General features: G+C 37.9%; 1 long non-coding RNA gene across 1 annotated transcript; it reads left to right on the plus strand.

The window, feature by feature from the left end:
• The first annotated feature begins 1,728 nt into the window (after window positions 1–1,728).
• On the plus strand, window positions 1,729–12,654 carry LOC127536738 (uncharacterized). The gene is made up of 5 exons (XR_007945868.1): window positions 1,729–1,781; window positions 6,858–6,914; window positions 11,072–11,156; window positions 11,358–11,447; window positions 12,633–12,654. It is a non-coding gene; the product is annotated as an uncharacterized LOC127536738 (long non-coding RNA).
• Window positions 12,655–14,726: the final 2,072 nt, after the last annotated feature.

Consider the following 14,726-nt stretch of genomic DNA (forward strand, 5'->3'; position numbering starts at 1 on the left):
GAGGTCTTTTTACTCTGAAGTGGTCGAGGGTGGACTGAATAGAAACATCTCCCAGTGATACGGGAACAGCACTGAGCCCTCAGAAGGTACTGAGGTCAACCACTGGTCCAACACTCTCCACCCTCCAGGAGATCCACAACAGGAGGAGCATGACCAGGACCAACAGGACCATTAGGGATCCTCAACACCCTCACAATGAGCTGTTCCAGTGGTCGACACCTCATCAGGACAACAACAGAGTCTCAGGACCTTCAGCTCTGACCTCCAGTCAGCTCCTCACAAACAAGGATCATAAAAACACAATTGTAAATAGTGTAGCATCACACAGACTGCCGCGTCCTTTCTCACTGTGTACATTCCATAAATGTTATCATTTTATCTGTTTGTATTTCTTTTTTCATTTTAGTTTCACCTATTTGTATTTTGGTATTTTTCTTTTGTGTTTTGTCTTGTGGACAGTCGCTGCGTTTCATTGCCATACTGTATGTGACGAATAAAAAGTCTAATCTATGATCCACCATTGTTTGAGTTTTTGTTTGGTGTCTTGTTTTTGTCTCGCTTGTGTTCTTTGTCTCATTTTTTTGTCATGATGTTTCTCATTTTGTCTCATTTTTGGTATTTCTTATCTCATTTTTTGTGTCTTAATTGTCTAATTTTGTGTCTCTTCTTGTAATTTTTCATTCTTGTTTGTCTCATTTGTTTCGTGTTTCTCATTTTTGTCATTTTTGTCTCACTATTGTAATTTATTGTCTCATTTTGTCATTTTGTTTCTCATTTTTGTCATTTCTTGTCTCATTTATGTCATTCTGTTTTTCGTTTTAGTTATTTTTTCTCAAACTAGTCATTTTCTGTCTCATTATGTCATTTTGTTTCTTTTTTGTCTCATTTATGTCATTCTGTTTCTCATTTTTGTCATTCTGTTTCTCATTTTGTCAGTTTTTGTCAAATTTTTGTCAAGTTGTTTCTCATTTTTGTCATATGTTTCTCATTTTTTGTCTCATTTGTATAATTTTCATTTTATTTTTGTCATTTCTTGTCGTTTTGCGTCTTTTTTGTTATATTTAGTGTTTGGCTAATTTTTTTGTCCATGTTGTTTCTCATTTTCTAATTTGCGTCTAATTTTTGTCATTTTGTGTCTTGTTTTTGTTGTTTTGTGTCTTGCTTGTCTAATTTTGTGTCTCTTTTTTGTCTTGTTTTGTGTCGTTTGTCTCATTTATATCTTTAATTTGTCTTTTGTCATTTTATTTGTCTCTTTTTTGTCTTGTTTCGTGCCTCTTTTGGATATTTTTTCTATCTTTTGTTGTTGTTTTGAGTCTCATTTGTGTCGTTTTGTCTCATTTTGGAAGAAAAATAGACTGATTTAGACTTTCATGACCTGCAGGGCTTTTTATTTTGAAATCGAATCGGAACCACTGTGCTCACTGTTGCCGTGGTAACACACACACCGAGCCTCCACCTCCGTTCACCGGTCTGACTCTGTCTCCATCCCGCAGCAGGTCGTTCTCTTCGGGCAGAATCAGCAGCGAGGTCCCCGTCCTCTGGACCGAGCCGAACCGAGCCGAAACCGGGAGAGGAGCGCACCCCGAGTCGAGCCGAGTCCGCCCGAGTCAGCCCGAACCCTGAAGAGAGTCTGGACCCGGCAGTCATTTCGCTCAGCGGGGGCTCGACAGCAGAGTGTCCGCCTGATGGAGCCTCCGGGCGGCTACAGGAGCAGCTTCGTCTCGCTGCCGCTGCTGGCTCTCCTGCTGTGCGGCTCCACAGCTCCGGGACACGCCGAGAGGGTGAGTGAGCAGCAGGGGGTCAGAGAGGATTGATTGATTGATTGATTGATTGATCAGACATTTCACACAAATATTGATTCATTATTGATTTTTAATTGATTGACGATGATCAGCTCCTGTTTGTCACTATTAATTATCGATCAGAATTCAATCTGTAATGCAGCATGTGACTGACACTGTGTGTGTGTGCGTGTGCGTGCGTGCGTGCGTGCGTGCGTGTGGTTGCCATGGCAACAGACAGACAGATGCGTGTGAAGTTCGTGTTTATACTCGTGTGTTTTTAACAGCTAAGTAAGAAAAACTGTAAAATAGCTGACATGGACAAACCGGCCTGAGGTATTATTAGTAGTATTATTACTAGTAGTACTGCTGCTCATAGTAGTACTACTAGAAGTAGTAATAATACACTTTTTATTTTGCAAAAACACTATATATATTTACAAATAAACTGTACAACTGTACATAAAAACGTCACTACACAAGTAGAACTAAATGTACTTTAGATGCAGTAAAAGTACATTTTAATATTAATACATGTATATAATATTGTTGTTTTTGTCCTAACCGACCTCCTTCCAACATGCTGACATCTGGACGTTTACTCAGTTTTCTCTGGTGAATTATCAGAAAACAGAAACACATCCAGGGAATTAGAATATGACGTCTGGATGGATAGAAAACTGGTTTTTGTTTAAGTTTTTTTTGTTGTTTTGTGTCTCTTTTTGTTATATTTCCTGTCATTTGCCTCATTGTTTGTAATTATTTGCCTTATTTTTGTTTTGTGTCTTCTTTCTTACTTTTAGTGTCATTTATCTCGTTTTATGTCAATTTTATTTCTCATTTTTTCATCTTTGTCTAATTTTTACAGTTCAGTGTCTTGTTTGTCTAATTTTGTGTCGTTTCTTTGTTTTGTTTCGTGTCATGTATAATTTTTTATAATTTTTGCGTTATTTTGCGGGGTTTTTTTGGCGTTTTGTATCTTGATTGTCTAATTGTGTGTCTCTTTTTGTCTTGTTTTATGTTTATTGTCTCAGTTTTGTCATTTTATTTGTCATTTTTTCTCATTTGTGTCATTATTTTTGGAATTTTTGTGAAATTTGTGTCTCGTTTTTGGTATGTTGTCTCTTCTTTGTCTTGTTTCATGTTGTTTGTCTCATTTTTGCTGTTGTTTGACTTGTTTTTGTCATTTGTGTCTCCTTTTTGTCTTCTTTCTCGTCTCTTTTGGACAGTTTTGTCTAGTTTTGTGTCTTATTTGTTTAATTTAGTGTCGTTTGTGTCATTTTTTGTCACCTTGCACCTTGTTTGTCTGCTTTTGTGTGTCTTTTTTGTCTTGTTTTGTGTATTTTGTCTCATTTTTCTAATTTTTGTGTGTAGTTTGTCTAACTTTTTACATATGGTTTCACTTATTTGTGTCATTTTGTTTCTCATTTTTGTCGTTTTGTGTGTTATTTTTAAAATTTTGTGTCTCTTTTTTGTCTAGTTTTGTGTTGTTTGTGTCAGTTTGTTATTTTGTTTATCATTTTTGACATTTTTTGCCTTGTTTGTTATATTTAGTGTCGTTTGTCTATTTTTTTATCAATTTTGTTTCGTTTTGTCATTTCTTATCTTGTTTTTGTCGTTTTATGTCTTGTTTGTCTAATTTCTCTGTTTTGTGTTGTTTAGTGCCATTTGTGTATTCTTTTTTGTCATTTTTTGTCATTTTGTGTCTTGTTTTTGTCCGTGTTTACAGCAGTTGAAGCATAAATTACCAGAAATTTTCATTTTAGTTGAAGGACAAAGTGTTGGTAATAAGCAGGCGGCACATTTTCTGCTATTAATATGCATTCACAGTTTTTAAGACCAGAAAATTTCATTTTTTAAAATAGCAGGACAAAATTTGAATAATGAGCTGCTAGAACACTCACTGTTATTTATTTTTTTAAAGCTTAGCTTTGTCTAAAACCCCTAGAATATTACAAATATTCGATTTTTGGTGACTTGTGACAAAAACTCTGCATCTCAGCCAGCAGAATGCACTTTAATGCACAAATAATCAAGATAATTCACAGATTTAACACTGAAACTGTAGTTTATTGGTATTTTTCTGTGCATTTCTGCTTAATTAAATCATAACTGCAGGACTTTAGTGAAAGATTTTAGTTCTCTGAAGGCGAGAAAAGCGACGCTGCTCTGCAGGAGGTGGAAGGTTTGATCTGGACAAATTTTTTATTTATTTATTTTTACTGCGGAAATAAAAGAATGTATAAAGAATGCGAGGCAGGAAATAAAAGCTGCCTGTCTGTCTGTGTGCAGTCAGACAGTCAGACAGACAGATAGGCCGGTGTTGTTTTAGCTCGTCTGTTTTCTAGTTCGGCCTTTTGTCCTGATCTGCTGTTATTACTGACGCTGAGCTCTCCTCATTGGGACCGACTAAAACCGACCGCGACCCCAGAAATGACTCACGAGGACGACTGAAAAAGTCCCAAAGAGCAAAAAATAGACACCTGAACGCTCTAAAAACTATAACTGGTCTGTTTGCTTTAACTTTTTAGATGAGAATTTACCAAAATAATAGACAAAGTGAGACCAGATTTCTACAAATTAATGTCATTTATTTAAAATTATAAAACCTCCTGTATGAGGCATGATACTGCCACCACCGGGCTTCATATCATGATGCTTTCATCTCATCTGATGGACATAAAGCTCCATCCTGGTCTCCTCAGATCAAAGAACCTTCTTCCAGGTGTCTTCAGAGTCTCCACGTGTCTTCTGGTGAACTCTAGTCCAGATTTAATTGGAGGTTTTTCCATCAGAGTCTTTCTCTTTGTCTCCATGAAGCTTTGACTGATGAAGAACAGACAACAGTTGTTGGATGAACAGTCTCTAACATCTCAGCTGCTGAAGCTGGAATTCCTTCAGAGGAGTCATAGGAGTCTTGGTGGCCTCCCTTTCTAGTCTCTTTCTTCTCGGTCTCTCAGTTCTTGAGGACGTCCTGCTCTAGTCACATTTATTCATGTTCCATCTTCCTTCCATTTCTCAATGATGGATCTAATTGGACTTCAAGAGATCTTCAGGAACTTGGAAATGTTCTTGTATCATCCTAACTGATGCTTGTCAACAACCTTTTCAACCGTTTCTTGGAGTTCTTTAGTTTTCATGATGTAGTTCTATCCAGGAGGACTTGGCCTTCCAGATCCAGGAGTCTCTATTCTACAACCACTGGCCTCAGATCATCTTATTTCACCAACTGTTGACTTCTGGAACCAACTAGCTGCATCTGAGTTTATTAAGTCACTTTAAAGAAGCTTAATCAATTATTTTACATAAACCTCCAGGCAGGTGAACACTTTTTTTTACAGGCACAACAGATGTTTTTGTTCCACGTTCAGGTCTGTACATCGGGTCATGAGGGTCAAACTGATGCACAGAAACTCATGAAAGCAATCTGATGTGTTTTCAGACACAACTGGTGAATGTAGGACGTTACCTACGATGCCCCACTGCAGGACAAGTCGAGGCATCTCCTGAAGTGGAGGCGTCCTGCGGGACTAAGAGACAGGAATGAAGATAAGGCGACATCAGGCCTTCATCGGAGTGTCGGCCTGCTGTCTGCTGGTTCTCAGGAAGGGCACAGTTACACCTGCAGGATACATCAAGGTGTTTGGGTTTAGACCCTCAGAAGTATGTCTGGGAGATAAAGATGTCGTGAGGAAACACGCTCGGTGGCAGGAGAGGGGTTTAAACCCGAGTTTAGGTTCAAGGCTGAACTAACTGTCAACGCTGTTCCACCTGCAGGATGGATGGTTGGACGGATGGAACCATAATATGTCAAATATAAATGAGTAAATTCAATGTATCATGCTTGTAAATCTACTTCCTCCATCAGTAGAACCATTTAATAGTGGTGCTAAGGTGTTAACACTAGAAGTTAGTAAGCTACTAAACCCCCAAACCTGCCAACAGGTTGAAAAAACTCGTCAACTTTTTAAAAAATCTCCAAAGTACCACCATTTATTAGTCAGAAACTGTAACAACAGAAACAGTATTTACGTTTTTAATTCTCTGACAATCTTCGAACCAATCATCTATGAAAACTGAATCAAAATCTTAAAGTTATATTTCACCAAAATCAGTTTATTCTATGTCTTTTAAAAAAAATTGACGAAAAATAGAGTTCACTCTATCCAGATTCTATTAAAAACAAAAATTCTGCACTCGTCGGTGCAACTGATTGTCCATGAACGACTGAGCTGTGACCAACAGTCAGGTCACAAAAATTCACAAAGTTTTGAGAAAGTTGAACTGCAGGCAGTGTTTCCATGGAGAGACTGAGAGAAAAATCACTGAAAAAAAAGCTTTAATTTATATGCTAATCAGAAATAAACAGGCCCAAACTGTAAATAACTGATAAACTAAAATGTCAAAAACCTGAATATTAAAGCACTAAAATGTCAGAAAAACTGGATATGAAGGCACAAAACCATCAGTAACCCAGAAAATATCGCATAAAAACATAAAAAACTAAATTTTGACTCACCAAAATGTCAAAAACTTGGATAGTACTGCACCATAACATCAAAAACTTGAGTATTAGCTCACCCAAACATCACAAGCCTGAATATTAACAAACCAAAACGTCACAAACCCGAATATTAATTCACCAGAACATTATAAAAATTAATATTAATGCAACAAAACATAAAAAAACGTCAAGACTAAGAGGAAAAATCAAACCTACTAGATCACTAAAATAAATGCAGCATGGCTCAGAAACAGTGAACAGAGGAGCAGGTTGTTGGAGATACATTCAGCTTGGTGAAACTTCTGATCTTTCTGTCTTTCTAGACATGTTGTGCTGTTTTTTCAGAGATGTAGATCTTAATATCGCAGCAAAAAACAACAAGAAAAGATGGTAAAAAGACTGAAACTTTAATCATACAGTGCAGTAAGAGGTTACCTTTTAACCGAACCAGCTTGAATAGAGTCACCAAGATTTTGGGTTAAGTCTTGTTCATGCCATCATTAATGAGTCGTGTTGATTACTTTCTACAAATTAATACGAAGCTTCTGTCTTCTTGTGTTTTCTCTCTGCAGGTTTGTCACTGCAGCGGAAAGTCCCTCTGCCACTGTGACGGCATCAAAGGCCAAAAGGTGAGAGGATAAGAAGCCCAGTTTGCAAAATGCTAATTTAGACGGCTAGTTAGCTATGACAAGGCTCGTGTAAAAAAAACATTTAGAAGGCGAGTGAGCTTTTAGAGGGCTATTTTCAAAGCCAAGTTAGCATTTCTAGTTTAGAAAGCTAGTGAGCTTTTAGAGGGCTACTTCAGATGGCTAGTTAGCTTTTTAAAGTTTACTTTACATACACACGTGGACAAAATTGTTGGTACCCCTCAGTTAAAGAAGGAAAAACCCACAATTCTCACTGAAATCACTTGAAACTCATAAAAGTAACAATAAATAAAAATTTATTGAAAATTAAATAATCAAAATCAGCCATCACTTTTGAATTGTTGATTAACATAATTATTTAAAAAAACAAACTAATGAAATAGGGCTGGACAAAAATGATGGTACCCATAACTTAATATTTTGTTGCACAACCTTTTGAGGCAATCACTGCAATTAAACGATTTCTGTATTTGTCAATGAGCGTTCTGCAGCTGTCAACAGGTATTTTGGCCCACTCCTCATGAGCAAACAGCTCCAGTTGTCTCAGGTTTGATGGGTGTCTTCTCCAAATGGCATGTTTCAGCTCCTTCCACATATGTTCAATGGGATTCAGATCTGGGCTCATAGAAGGCCACTTTAGAATAGTCCAACGCTTTTCTCTCAGCCATTCTTGGGTGTTTTTGGCTGTGTGTTTTGGATGGTTGTCCTGTTGGAAGACCCATGACCTGCGACTGAGACCAAGCTTTCTGACACTAGGCAGCACATTTCTCTCCAGAATGCCTTGATAGTCTTCAGATTTCATCGTACCTTGCACACTTTCAAGACACCCTGTGCCAGATGCAGCAAAGCAGCCCCAAAACATTACTGAGCCTCCTCCATGTTTCACCGTAGGGACAGTGTTCTTTTCTTCGTATGCTTGGTTTTTCAGTCTATGAACATAGAGTTGATGTGCCTTACCAAAAAGCTCCAGTTTGGTCTCATCTGTCCAAAGGACATTCTCCCAGAAGCTTTGTGGCTTGTCAACATGCATTTTTGCAAATTCCAGTCTGGCTTTTTTATGAGTTTTTTTCAGCAGTGGTGTCCTCCTTGGTCGTCTCCCATGAAGTCCACTTTGGCTCAAACAACGACGAATGGTGCGATCTGACACTGATGTACCTTGGCCTTGGAGTTCACCTTTAATTTCTTTGGAGGTTGCTCTGGGCTCTTTGGATACAATTCCAACAATCCGTCTCTTCAATTTGTCATCAATTTTCCTCTTGCGGCCACGTCCAGGGAGGTTGGCTACTGTCCCGTGGGTCTTGAACTTCTGAATAATATGAGCCACTGTTGTCACAGGAACTTCAAGCTGTTTAGAGATGGTCTTATAGCCTTTACCTTTAAGATGTTTGTCTATCATTTTTTTTCGGATGTCCTGGGACAATTCTCTCCTTCGCTTTCTGTTGTCCATGTTCAGTGTGGTACACACCTTTTCACCAAACAGCAGGGTGACTACTTGTCTCCCTTTAAATAGGCAGACTGACTGATTATGAGTTTGGAAACACCTGTGATGTCAATTAAATGACACACCTGAGTTAATCATGTCACTCTGGTCAAATAGTTTTCAATCTTTTATAGAGGTACCATCATTTTTGTCCAGGCCTGTTTCATTAGTTTGTTTTTTTAAATAATTATGTTAATCAACAATTCAAAAGTAATGGCTGTTTTTGATTACTTAATTTTCAATAAATTTTTATTTATTGTTACTTTTGTGAGTTTCAAGTGATTTCAGTGAGAATTGTGGGTTTTTCCTTCTTTAACTGAGGGGTACCAACAATTTTGTCCACGTGTGTAGTTAGTTTTGAAGGCTAGTGTAGAGGGCTAGCTGGCTTTCAACAAGCTTGTTTAGAAGGCTGGTTTAGAAGGCTAGGTAAACAACAAACTAGCTTTTAGAAGACTAGTTTAGGAGTCTAGCTCACTTTTAGAAGCCAAGTGAAGGCTAAGTTACAGGACCAGTTTGCCTTTAGAGGGCTAGTTAAAAGCAAGTAACTAGCTTTTAAAAGACTAGTGTAGAGCTAGTTTAGTAGTCCAATTAGCTTTCAGAGGGCTAGTTTAAAAGGCTAGGTTAAACAACAAGCTATCTCTCAGAAGACTAGTATAGGAGGTTAGGTTAAACAACAAGCTAGCTTTTAGAAGGCTAGTGTCGAAGACTACTTAGACAGCTAATTCAGAAGCCTAGAACTTTTAGAGGACTACTTCAGGTGGCTATTTAGCGTTTTAGGTTTACTTTAGTTAGATAGTTTTGAAGGCTATTGTAGAGGGCTAGCTAGCTTTTAACAAGCTGATTTAGAATAGTAGTTTAGATAGGTACCTAGGTTTTAGAACGCTAATTTAGAAGTCCTATTAGCTTTTAGAGGGCTAGTTTAAAGGCAAGCTAGCTTTGTGAAAGTTAGGTTAAACGCCATCTAGCTTGTAGAGAACCAGTTTAGAAGACTGATTAGCTTTTAGAAGGCTCCTTTGAAGGCTAGTTTACAGGACCAGTTAGCTTTTAGAGGGCTAGTTTAGAATAGTAAGATGACTAGCTAACATTTTTAAATCCTTTTTAGTGGCTTTAGAGGATTTGTGTAGGAGACCAAGCAATTAGCTTTTAGAAGCCTAGCTTAGAAGGCTATTTAGCGTTTAGAATACCAATTTAGAAGGTCAGTTAGCTTTTAGAAGGCTACTTTGGACAAGGTTAGTTTAGAAGGCTAGGTTCAACAGCAAACTAGCTTTTAGAAGACTAGTTTAGGAGTCCAATTCCCATTTAAAAGCCCAGTTTAAAAGCGTCATTGGCTTTTAGGACGCTCATTTAAAGGCTAGTTTACAGGACCAGTTACCTTTTAGAAGGATAGTTAAAAACGCATAGCTAGCTTATAGAATACAAGTGTAGAGAGCTTGTTTGGAAGTCCAGGTCACCTTTAGAGGCCTATTTTATAAGGCTAATTAGCTCGAATGTGGGTACACTGGGGTTTAATGTTGGTGGAGTTACTGTGGGTCTACTAGCATATAAAGGGGGTTTACTGGAGTTAATGTGGGTCATCTGGGGTATAATGTGGTTCTACTGGAATTGAATGTGGTCAACTGTGGTATAACTTGGGTTTACTGGGATTATTGTAGGTCTGCTCGGGTTTGACATGGGTCTACTGGAGTCTATTGTGGGTGTACTTGACTTAAATGTGGGTCTACTAAGGTTTACGTTAGATTTACTGGGTCTAATGGGAGTTCACTAGGGTGTAATGTAGTTCTTCAGTTTAATGTGGGCGAACTGGAGTTCACTGGGATTGAATGTGAATTCACTGGGTTTATTGTGGTTCTACTGGGATCTAGTACAGTTTTACTGGACTATAATGTGGATTTACCGGGTTGGATTTGTGTTTACTTGGGTTTACTCTGGTTCTACTTGAATCTATTGGATGTTAAGAACCCACTGACCCTGGATGAGGCATTGTTTACCATCTGCTGCCCTCTAGTGGACGCTTGCTGCCACTGCACATCTCCATGAAACCAGCAGAGTGACACCAGTTGGTTTACTGGGGTACAATGTGGTTTACTGGTGTCTAATATGGGTTTACTGGGATGAAAAGAGGGTTTTATTGGGTTTACTTGGGTCTAATGTGGGTTTATTGGGGTGTAATGTTGGTTTAATGTGGGTTTACTGGGGTTTAATGTGGGTTTACTTGCGTCTAATGTGGGTTTACTGGAGTGTAATGTTTGTTTACTGGAGTCTAATGTGGGTTTACTGTGGTCTAATGTTGGTTTACTGGAGTTTAATGTGGGTTTACTGGGGTCTAATGTTGGTTTACTGGGGTTTAATGTGGATTAACTGAGGTGTAATGAGTGTTTTATTGGGTTTACTGGGGTCTAATGTTGGTTTGCTGGGGTCTTATATGGTTTTATGCGGAACTAATGTCTGTCTGAGGTTTGATGAGGTTCTAGTGGTTTCTAATGGGGTTTATTATCGTTGATGGGGTTCTACATTTGCATATTAGGGCTTACTTCACCATGTTTTTATTCATTTTGAGGTATTTGTATGATATTTTGGGTTGTTTGAACAAAGACGTCTTTATGTCGGAGTCTCTTTTTGTTCTCATTTCTGTCTTTTCCCTCCACATTCATGTTGTGAGCCGACAGTCCTGAGGTCAGCTGCAGTCTGACGGTCTCAGGTGATTCAGGTGTCGGACCACCCAGGGGAGAACTCTGTGATCTCAGGTGTGTTCGGCAGCAGGAGAAAGAAACAAAGAAATGAATGCCGGTTCCTTTCTGCTGAACATGAAAAGTCCCTCCGTTATCTCTGAATGCACCTGGACAGCAGTCAGGATCCATCTGTACGCAGCACCTGTGTTTGCTGCCCCCTGATGGCCACCAGATGAGCTGCACCTGAACTCCATCTGTGGTTTTGTCATCTAACAGGGGGAACCTGGTTACCTCGGATACGCGGGACTTCCTGGTGTGATTGGTTACCCTGGAAACGAGGGCAATTCGGGTCCACATGGAGAAAAGGTACCAAAAAACTATTACTATATTATGAATATATATGCACTCATATATATGTATATTTGTACAAAAAAAATAAATATGCCTGATATGGTTATTAATTATTTGAATTTACATGATTCATTTCAATATTAATGATTAAAATACTACAAAAATGATTAAGACATATAACTTCACAATGCTTAAATAAATATTAAGACCCTACTATATTATTAATTCTGTAAATTAACTATTAAGGCTAAAACCACCACAGTTTTATTAATTATGCAATTAGCCTAGGTAATTTAAAATAATTATGCTAAATCCGTATTATTTATTATGGAGATTATTCTAACCAAGATTATGACCTTACACTCATGAAACTCAACAAATATGAGGATTTTTTTGGTTTCCCTGTGAGCAAGTTTTGTTTTTAATTTGATTTCATTTGCATATTAGTTTTGAAATGATTACTGTTTCTACTATTAGTATCCGTGGAGTTCCTCAGAGTTCTTTCCTCGGTCCTATTCCATTTGGATTTCAAAAGTTTTTCATTTTTTTAAAGTTCATTTTTTACATTTTCTGATAGATAATAAAGAAAATGCAACACAAGTTATTAGAGAAATCACTAAAAATGGAAAAAGTCAATAAATCTGACCACAAATAACACCTAATCCATGTAAGAAAAGCGAAAGAAAGAAAAGTCAGACAGAACATTTTTAATATGAAAGAAGACGAGAAAGTTCTCATTTATATCCATTCATATCTTAAATTAGACTCAAATGTCAGTTAATAAGGCTTCATCTAACTCTAACTAAATAAGTAATAAATAAAACCTGTTAAAAATCACAACCAATAACTCAGTATTAGTTTTATCGTTTGAAACTTTAGAGCAGTCAGAAAAAATAATAGAAATACACCTGAACAGTGTTAATGTAAGATTTGTGGCTTTATCTCAAATTGAATCTCCTTTTAGTCTTGTATTCCTCAAATAACATTTTAAAACATCAGCTGTGGGAAATTATAATCAACATCTTCACTATTCAGTATAATTTTTTCAGCAAAACTTTAACACAGTCTTCAGAAAACCAATCAGCAGAATAGTCACTAATTGAAATAATTGTGCTTTGTGTACTAAATATTTTAAATTTCAGGGATTTCTGTAGAATGCTTGGTTATTCTGACGAAGTTATTTTCTTTTTTTGTTTACAGGGTGATCAGGGAGCAGCTGGAGGTTCAGGACTAAAAGGTTCTCGGGTACGATCGACGATGATGAACTGTTTATAACCTTACCTGAGTTCAGAGAACTTAACTTTCACAGTAAAATCTCTCTGAGCCACCAGAGGGCACCACAGAATAGACCAAATGTTTCATCCTTTGGATTTTCTCAACATTTTAAACACATTCAACCTCAATTCATGCTGCCAAATTCAATGTTTTTTTCTAAACTGTGCATCATTTTAAGGTCATTTATTGTTTGTATCTCTGATTTCCAGGGTATTCCAGGAAAACCAGGTTTCCCAGGACCTCCAGGACTGCCGGTAAGAACTATAATCTAACATTTATAGAACATTCATGGGATTTAGTGATTTCCAGGCTGCTTTTTTTTTTACAACACAAACAGTAAAATACAATCAAAGAAAGAGTTCTGCATTAGTGTTTTTACTTTAAAGTGAAAAGTTAAAGAGAAGAAAGACAAATGATGATCATTTTCCTAATTTGTTTAATTTCTATCCCAAAAAATTACAAAATTGACGTGATAGGAAGGAGATTCTTTAATGTGCACTATTAAAATTTTCTGTTTTTATTGTGTTTCTTCTCAGGGAATCCCCGGACATGAAGGACCAATCGGCCGACCAGGAGTCCCAGGATGCAACGGGACGAAGGTAGAGATGCCTATCTGACACTAGGGAGGAGAAAATGATCTGCGTTTATTTATAGCAACAGTTTTGGGGATATTTAACACTAACAGTTGTGAACAAAAGTTTCCATCCACTCATAAACACCATGTATATCATGGTACCCTTGCGTTCCCAATGACTCCTATAAATCAGAATTTTCTAGAATGGAATCTTTGAAACACATGAATCTTTGTCTTTCTTGAATCTTTGTCAATTTTCTGGAAATCTGACAAATTCTGTTGGGTCAAAAATATACATACAGCAACTTCAATTATCACTATTAGTGATTTAGAAGGTTGTGATAATCAAATTTTCTTAGTTTCATGGCCTACAGACTACAGCTGCTGACTCCTCTGATCCAGTTTAAATAGAACCCATTAGATCACTCATTAGACTCAAGAGAGGAGAGAAGGTGAGGTTTTAACCCCAAGAACACCAAACCTACCATCAAGCATGGTGGTGGCAGTATCACGCTCTGTGGAAGTGAAGCTTCACACAAAGTAAAATACATTCAGAAATGCTAATATTTGGTTAAATTTGTCCATTTTCACCTCAGTTTGATTCTTTGGGTTTCAGTCTTCTGGTTTATCTTTGACTTCTCTAGACAGAATTGGTTCAGTTCAGCTACATTTGTCCTCCTCCTGTCTCAGAATGGTTTCTTCATCAGTCCACAGGTTCTTGATGGGTTTAAATCAGGACTTTGGGGAGATTAGTCTAGAACCTTCATTCTATCCTGATGGAACCATTTCTTTTCCACGTCTGATGTGTGTTTGGACTCATTTTCTTGTTGAAACGTCCAACTGTGTCCAAGATCAACCTTCTGCTGATGGTTTTAGGTTTTCCTGAAGAACATGGAGGTGATCCTCCTTCTTCATTATTCCATTTACTTTGTGTAAAGCTCCAGTTCCACAGAGCATGATACTGCCACCACCATGCTGGTTGGTAGGTTTTGTGTTCTTGGGGTTAAAAAAGACCCATCCTAGGCAGTCTGAAACCAGTCCTAAAACCAGGACCAAAATCACACCTAAACCAGTACAAAAGATGTTCAGGATCAGGCAGAATATGGCCTGAAACCAGTCCACTACCAAAACTGAAACCAGTTTTAGAACCAGTCAATCTTGTGTGACGACCCTCCACCTGGCCAGCAGGTGTGTTTGTTCCTGTCATCACCTGATTGAGCCACACCCGTGATCTAGTGGCCCAGCTGCACGTAATGGCCCACTTCCATTCAAACTGGCTCTCTAACCACAAACAAATTAACTCACCGACGGTCTGATTGGTGTCTTCCAGGGTGACGTTGGTTTCCCAGGGTACCCCGGGCCTCCAGGACCACCTGGCCTGCAGGTAAGTCACTTTCTGAATGGGTACAGGTTAATCTAAATTAGCCGTGTGAAGCTAAAGCTAA

This window comes from Acanthochromis polyacanthus, chromosome 13 (genome assembly GCF_021347895.1).
Source record: "Acanthochromis polyacanthus isolate Apoly-LR-REF ecotype Palm Island chromosome 13, KAUST_Apoly_ChrSc, whole genome shotgun sequence".
In the NCBI taxonomy this organism is placed as follows: Eukaryota; Metazoa; Chordata; class Actinopteri; family Pomacentridae; genus Acanthochromis; species Acanthochromis polyacanthus.